This window comes from Pteropus vampyrus, unplaced genomic scaffold, assembly GCF_000151845.1.
Source record: "Pteropus vampyrus isolate Shadow unplaced genomic scaffold, Pvam_2.0 Scaffold165, whole genome shotgun sequence".
Classification (NCBI taxonomy): domain Eukaryota; kingdom Metazoa; phylum Chordata; class Mammalia; order Chiroptera; family Pteropodidae; genus Pteropus; species Pteropus vampyrus.
Genome location: NW_011888946.1, coordinates 703,152 through 711,551, shown reverse-complemented (window position 1 = coordinate 711,551; position 8,400 = coordinate 703,152). Strand labels below are relative to the sequence as shown.

The following is an 8,400-nucleotide window of genomic DNA, read 5'->3' as shown; positions in this document are numbered from 1 at the left end:
GACATCAAGACATTTTAGAGTAGAGTTCTATGACTATGTGGATAAGAAACACTCATAAGATCAAATGTACAATAAATGATTGTATAATTTTTATACAAGATGTCCAATAGAACAACTGCTTTCTGCTTTTCCTTTAATTATTCCTTTCTTCCCTTGATTTTTTCCTTCCTTCCTTTCCTTCCTTTCCTTCCTTTCCTTCCTTTCTTTCCTTTCCTTCCCTTCCCTTCCCCTTCCTTCCCTTCCCCTTCCTTCCTTCCTTCCTTCCTTCCTTCCTTCCTTCCTTCCTTCCTTGTGCTAATGTAAATGGTGTTGTATTTTTAATTTCAAATTGTTCGTTGCTGGTATTTAGGAAAGCAATTAACTTTTGTATAATTACTTTGTATCCCACAACCTTGCTTTAATCGCTTATTAGTTCCAAGAGGTTTTTTTGTTTGTTTTTGGTCAATTCTTTGTTCTTTGGAATTTTCTACATAACAATTAATGTCATCTGTGCACAAAGACAGTAGCTATGAGTTCTAGTGTGATTTTGATTAGGAGAGGTGAGAAAGGACATCCTTGCCTTGTTCCTGATCTTACGGAGAAAGTACCCACTTCTTACCATAAAGAATGATGTTTACTGTAAGTATTTTGCAGATTTTTAAAATCAAGTCTGCGAAGTTCTCTCTTTTTAGTTTGCTCGTTCCTTTTTAGGTAAGGTGTTTATTTCCTCTGGCTTCTGTCAAGATTTTTATCTTTGATTTTGATTTTTTGCAGTTTGAATATGGTACATCTAGGCATAGACATTTTGGTATTTATCATACTTCGTACTGAGTTTCCTGGGTCTGTGGTTTGGTGTCTGCCATTAATTTTTGAAAAAAAATCTTAACCATTATTTCTTCAAATATTTTTCTGTTCTTTCTTCTCTTTCTGGCATTATCATTATACATACGTTACACCTTTTGTAATTGTCCCACAGTTTTTGAATATTATGTTCTTTTTTCTTTCATGCTTTTTTCTCCTTTCATTTCATTTTAGGAAGTTTCTACTGACATCTTCAAACTCACTGATTTTTCTATGTCATGTCCAGTATTCTAATGATACCATAAGAGGCATTCTTCATTTCTGTTATGGTGTTTTTGATTTCCTATATTTCCTTTTGATTCTTTCTTAGTTTCCACATCTCTTCACACATTACAAATCTATTCTTGCATACTCTTCACTTTTTCATTAGAGTCCTTAGTATATTAATCATTTGGAAATTCCCCATCTAATAATTCCAGTGACTCTGTCATATCTAAACCTGGTTCTTATGCTTATTCTGTGTCCTCAAACCATGATTTAATTTTTTTGTATTCCTTGTACTGTTTTCCGATAGCTGGATTTGATGTACCAGGTAAAGGGAACGTATAATAGGACTTCATTGTGAGGTTTGTGTTCATTTGCTGGAAATTAGGCCGTGTTTACTGTCTGCTGTATCTGGTGTCACTGGCTACAATTTCCTCTAGTGTCCTTGTATTTGCCTCTCTGTTGTCTTTGGGTTTCTCTAAAGACTCTTTCTTAAGAGGAGTCTTAAGAGCAGTTAGCTTGTATTAGGTCTCAATCTTTTAGTGAATGTTTCCTTAACTGTTATCTTAAAGTGTTTCTCATCTTTTCTTCCCCTCCCTTAGGTGAAACAAAAAGCCTAGGGCATGCTGGATTTGGGTATTTCCTTTCCCTAGGTAGGTTGGGCTCTGGTAAAACCCACGTGAGTTAGGCTCTGGCAAATTAATTTCCATTGAGGACAGACTTTTGTTAAGAGAAACAGAGGGCCAGGTGTATTTCAAAATTGCTCCTTGTCCCCTCTCCCTGCCAAAACATGAAAAGATTTTTCTTCACTCTTTACCCTAAGAGCCTGGTGGGTTCCTGGAGGTGAAACTCATGAGAGGGTGGAGGCCCTCCTATGACTTGGGACCCCTAGAGTTTTAAGCTCTCAAGACTGTCCACACTGACCCTCCAGCAATCACTATCTCTACTATCTCTTGAGTTGGGCTTCTGTTCCTGGTAAGATGTGAGTCTCTTTATTTTCCTGTGTCTCAAATTTGCAGAGTATTGACTTATCCTGTAACATCAGTTATCTGATGGATTAAAGATGACTGGTTGATTTTCAGTTTTTTGCAACTTTTACTCTCGTTGTGAGGACCAGAATGATGACTTCTAAGCTCTTTTCATGTATGACCATTAACTGGAAGTCCTATGATCGCTTTCACTTAGTTCTTAGCATGACTAATTTATCAGAGGAGAAATTATCATGTAAGACTTAGTTTGATGGCAGAGTCATCTGTGATTCTGTAAGTATGAACGTGACTCTTCATTAGAATTTGTTATCTAAGAATGAAGTCTTTACTCTTAGCAGCTAGAGGTAAGTCAGTATTGACAGATGAATCTTAAAGAACTGTTTACATTTTTAAAAGTATTTTTTTCTACCCATGTGATCCAGAACACTAACTAAGGTGTGACTGTCACTATTCTTTACATAGATTAGGAGTATTAGTAGGTAAAAGTAAGCATCTGATATGGAACTATTTAATAAGTTTTCCAGGTTATAGTTATCTCTTTTTGTGTCACCATTCTCTGCATAGAATTTCAGCAACGCCTATTCTAAGGGACACTTTGAGTGCAAGGTCCACTAAGTGACTATACATTGTACATTGTTTTCCTTGCCTCTCCTGGGTTCCTTGAATGTAGCTTTTCCTGTCTTACGTGCTTTCCAAGGACATAAAATAATGATCTAGATATTTAAATTCCTGACTGCAGTTAACAAGGAAAGTTTTTAAAGATAGCTCATTTATTTTTGCTGCATTTGCCTCCTTTTTATTTTAATGGTAAAATTTCATATTTATTAAAAGTTTGCTATGTGCCAGCTGTGATTTTAAGATCATTAATAGTATTAACTCATTCTAACAATGTTGCTACGGGTTAGGTATAATTACTGATCCCATTTTATGGATGAGGGCATTGAAGATTAGAGAGATTAGAGCAGTCGATTAAGGTCACACAGATATTAAGAGGCAGAGCTCAACTGTAATTCCAGGCAGTCCGGCTGGGATCCCAGAACCCTTAAATTTTTTGCTATATTCATGTCCCACCTTATTTAAGTATTATCCTTTAAATCAAAATTTTACAAATATAAATTAATTTTTTCAGAAAGGAAACGTTACATCACTGTCATAAATTGAAGATCACTATGGCTTTCCTGAAATAGAGAGTAAACATAAATGTCATGATAAAAATAAAACGATGTTCCAAATTTTAGGTAGATACTATACTATAGCTTGCTTAAGATTTTGATCCAAGAACTGCTTTCTCTTTTCTGAAAGACAAAGTTAGCGCTTTTTGAAGTGTTAAAATCTCTGATCAAACTGTTTTTCCTTGACATAATAAGGGTTCAGAGAATATTGAAAAGAGAGTAATTTTCTCCTTAAGTGATTCAGTATTTATAAGCCCCTTTCCTTCAGTTTCACTGACTTTGGAGAAATTACTCACCTGTTAAATTCATTCATAAAATGCAACAGTGTAACATTCATCACACGTAAGCCTCCATCTTGTATATGTTTATGTGTGTGTCATATAGTACAGCGAGTGGCACATATGCACACCAAGATTATTTATAAATGGTAGATACCATTATTGTTAAAATTTAGACATCCTATTATGCATAGAGATTGAATTTTAAAAATAACTTTGTTAGGATTTATTTTTAGTTTAACTTATTTTAATAGTCCTCAATTTTTTTCTCTCTTGGATGCCACATCTTTCTGTCAGAAATATAGCACACAGTCCTACCTCCCCAGAGAAGAAAAAACAACAGACCTTAAATGCCCCCATTTTTAAAAAAAAATTGCATGTTCTTACATTTTTGACACTACTCTTTTTTTTTTAAACACCTTCAGCACCTGATATTCCAAGGTGGTCTCCCATCCAAGTACTAACCAGGCCCAACCCTGCTTAGCTTCCAAGATCAGATGAGATCGGGCACTTTCTGGGTGGCATGGCCATAGACTTGGTGCTACTCTTTACTACTGATACAGCACCACCTGGAATTAATGGGACAAAGAGAAAGGGAGGTGTGTAGATGTATAAATTGTGGACTCAGAGAGCTGGCTGTGAGAGCTGCAGATGAGACTCAGTGTTTCCTGTGCTACACCCTTATCACTGTTTCCTTCCTTTAGTTACAAACATTTAAAAATGCATATTTTTTTTTTTTTTGATGAATAAACTAACATATATTCATTGTGGAAAGTGTGGAAAGTACAGAAAGCATAGGCCAAATAAAAAGTAATCCTGTCACTCAGAAGACCATGGCTAAATTGACCATAGGCTTTCTTAGAGGGATAGTGTGCAGTTGCTTTTCCCACTTTTTCATTATCCTCTCACTCAGCCACTTTACCCCTACAGGCTGTGTTCCACTGGTGTTGTGTCTTAATAGTCCTGCAGTTGTGAGGAAATTACCGTCTCTACACTGAGACTTCTTCATCTATAAAATTGGAATAATAATTTACCTCATAGTGTCACTGTGAGCATTACATGATTGGACACATAGAAAGCATTAAAAATAGTGTCTGCGACAATTAAGCTCTAAATCATGCTGGCAGTCATTGTAATTGTACTCCCATCAGGAAAGATGGAATGTCTGCCCAGTGGTGCCCCCTCATGTCGTTATCTCTAACTGCGAAGTCCAGTTTCTGCCCTGACTCTGCCTTTTGCAGTACTACCCATTCTTTAGGGCGTATCTCAAATGCATTCTCTCTTGTGGGTTTCTGTTTTGACCAGTCTTTCCCATGGAGTTTGTTTTTTCCACCTTTGGTGTTATACCTCTAGCAGTCTAAAAACATGGAATGCACTGAATTATAGTCTTCTTTTGTGTTTTGACTTAAAGAGGGGTTTCCTATGTAGGTAGGCTGGATTGCCAGGTATGATAGCAGCCAAGGAACTTGGGGCAGATGGAGAATTAAACTGTGATTGGTTATTGAAATTCTGGACATGACCAGGGCTTGGCAAGGTCAGGGTTAAATATGATACAACTTCTGGGATGAAGTTTAGGACTGGGAAAGGTAACACCAACAGCAAAATGTACCAATTGCCAGCTTTTAAAAAATCATAACATGCACAGAAATTATTGTGTAATCAACTTGAATATCATTTAATTTGCATTTTAAATTTTACAATCATGTCTGGTCATGCCTAGATTTATCAGAATTGTGCTCTCCTGAGTTTCAGGAAAACTTTTTAGGCTGGTTTAAGTCATGGTATCTGCAGTTCTGTCTCATTCTAACAATTATTAGAATGATTAGAATTATTTCTGTTTGATGATTTTTGATTTTCATCACTTGGCTAGTTTAGAATTGAGGCCTTAATTTTACATACCTGCACCATACTTGTGTATACATGAACCCAAGGTAAGCAATCGCTTAAATCAATTGAAATGTGAAAACCTGGGTTTTAAGGTCAATGGTTAAAATATCTTCTTTTAAATGTAAGGTTTCTCATGAGGATTGACTTTTGATGATTCAGATTTCAAAAGTAAAATAACTTACTTTTTAAATTTTTTTTACTGACTGGAAGGTTAGGAGTTATGGTTTTTTTGTTTTGTTTTGCAAAGTGGCACATTAAAATTAATCGTGAACTCCTAGAACTTGTAGTGAAGAAATACACATATTAACACATTTATGTATTATTAGGTGTGAAACATATATAAGTATATATATATGAACACATACTCGTATGTATATTTATATTCACACTCTAGAATATTTACTTCTATAAATATTGCCTTTGTTTATGTCTCTCCATTACCACAACAGTTTTAATTTGCTTTGGTTTCAAGTATATAGTCAAATTATATTCAAAATATTTCAGTGAGTAACAAGTACAAATTAGTTTACAGATCTGAGTTTAGTATACTTTAAGTATTTATTGTATGTCCTACCAGCTGTTTAACTTGATTTTGTTAATTAAGTGTAAGAAAAACTGAACATTTGTCCACCAGAATCAATGGTAATAATTGTGGCAATCTTGAGAAGAAATAAATCTGTAGAAAAAAATGCATTTACTATCCACAAACACCTAAAGTTTTATCAAGCCAATTATATTCATACTACACTCTCAAGTATGAAGGGGAGCTAAGCAGTGTTCAAACTCCTGCAGGGTCAGTAAATAAGATCCTCTAGTAGAAAACAAAACTGGGAAGGTACTAAGGATACCAGAGACGAAAAATCATTGTGCCGTCTGATAGCACTGGTGATAGCTTTGGCCTGTGTGCAGTGTACTTGTAAGGTGCTGCTTGCACCAAGGGGTGCTTTAGTGTTTTGTGTTTCCACATTTTGTAGGGAAAATGCATGTCTAGTCATTAACTACACATTCTCCCTTGCCTCTTTGAATTAAAATCAATTTGAAATCTGAGTGGAATAGTAACTGTTTGACGCATCTGAATTCCTTCTTTCATTCACATTCATTTCCTCAAATGACCTTTGTACTTCCTCTTTGTAGAATTTCTTTGTTGGAAAAGGTCAGGAGGACAACGTTATTAAAATTCTTTAGATCTCTCTCACTTCACCACCATAATCTATTGCTTTTTCTGAGGTTATTTATTTTTATTTTTATTTTTTGACTTTCAGTTCCTTTTACTCTAAAAGCTCTGTTTTTTGGATCCTTGTTTTTTGTGTAATTACACTAACCTTCTTTCAGAGTTTAGGTATATGCTGATTGCTACTATTTATGCAGGCTAAGTAGTCAGCACTGATTAAAATGCATTGTGGAGCTGAGGTTTTCTTATTCCAGCTGTTATTAAATTGAGATACTGTAAAAAGAGAAACAAAACTAATACTGATGTGAAATGAAGTGATAAAAATGCTGTACTTGACATTTACCTAGTTTAATGACTAAAACTTATTAACAGCACGTTTGATTTTGATTCAACCTTCATATTATTAGTCTTACACTTACTTTGCAATTCAAAATTAATTTTTGGAGAGGCAATGAGGTGTAGGGGTTGAGAGCGTAGGCTGTCTGGAATTGAAACCAGGCTCTGCCATGTGTTAGTTTTGTGACTGAACAGTTATTTAACTTTGCTAATCCTCAATAAAATGGAGATGATAGTATTCTAATCTTTACCCATTATTGTTATTATTTTAAATTTATACAACATCCTTCACTTCCTTGGTATTCACTGGTCTAGATTAAATTTCAAAACCAACGCTATTTGGAGCTTTGCTTGAACCTCGCAAGAGCTCATGTCAACTTTTAATAGTAAACAACAGTCAGGCATTAAAGATAATGTCTGTACTACAATTATATGGAGATAGTGGGTATAAATGTGTGAAAATTATTGGCAATTAAGGGCTTCTTTTACTCGCCTCTATACGTACTTAATGCAGCTGTAATTTTATATAACTTAGAAGACATGTTTAAAATGTGTTTTCTACCTATAACTGATTTCCAATGTTATCTCCTTTTTTCCATTTCCTTTAACTTCCTATTTCAATTTGAAGTTGTTGTATTCTGGGAGCAGGCCCTGCCTAACACACTCCTTAGGCCATTTTAACTATCATCTTCCCAAGGGTAGGGAGTTCAAATGATTTTAGAACCATTTTTTTCTTCAATCTTTCTTTTAATCTGTCGGTAAGTTTATCTGGTGGCAAGGTAATGATTGTTTCTCTTTCCAGACTCTGTTTTTGATGGCCTTTTAAAGGCTAGTCTGCCTTGAGTCAGTTTCTGGGTCTCGATATATATTGTTCTTCATCTATATTAATGGGTTTGTCTGGTCTGTGGGATGCTTTTGGTAAATAAGTTTATCGTAAGGATCAGCAAACTTTTTCTGCAAAGGGCTAGACAGCATTTACTTTTTGAGGGCCATAGGGTCTGTTGCAACTACTCAACTCTGCTGTTTTATCTCAAAAAAAGCCAAACACAATGCACATAGATAATACATAAACAAATGGGTATGCCTGTGTTCCAGTAAAGTTTTATTATGGACACCAACAATTGAATTTAAAATAGTTTTCATAAAATAGCGCCCCCCCATCATTTAAAACTGTGACTCTATTTTTAGCTTGTGTCACAAATGTTTGGCTCTACAAAGCCAGACAGATTTGATGCATGTATTGTTGTTTGGGAACCCTTGGTCTGGTATCTCATCTGTATGACAAGAGCAGTGGTGGAAAAGTATCTATAAATCGTATAGATTTTTACTATGACTATTTGGTCCTTTAAAGTACTTTATTTTATAAATAGGTAGTAAAGTATAAGACGTAGTGTTCTGATTATGTATTGCTGTATAAAAATCATTCATAAACTTGGTGACTTTAAATAACTTTTTCTTATGGTTCTTTTGGTGGACTTGGTTCAGCTCTCAGGATTTCTTGTTCAGACAGTGGCTGCAGCTGG

The 8,400-nt window shown here is 35.1% G+C and overlaps 1 protein-coding gene and 1 pseudogene across 1 annotated transcript in view; one reads left to right on the top strand and one right to left on the bottom strand.

Moving 5' to 3' along the window:
• ANK3 (ankyrin 3) overlaps nt 1-8,400 on the top strand; it is a 596,679-nt gene that overhangs the window by 14,246 nt on the left and 574,033 nt on the right. The window lies entirely within an intron of this gene.
• Nucleotides 3,900-4,018, bottom strand: LOC111745801 (annotated as a pseudogene).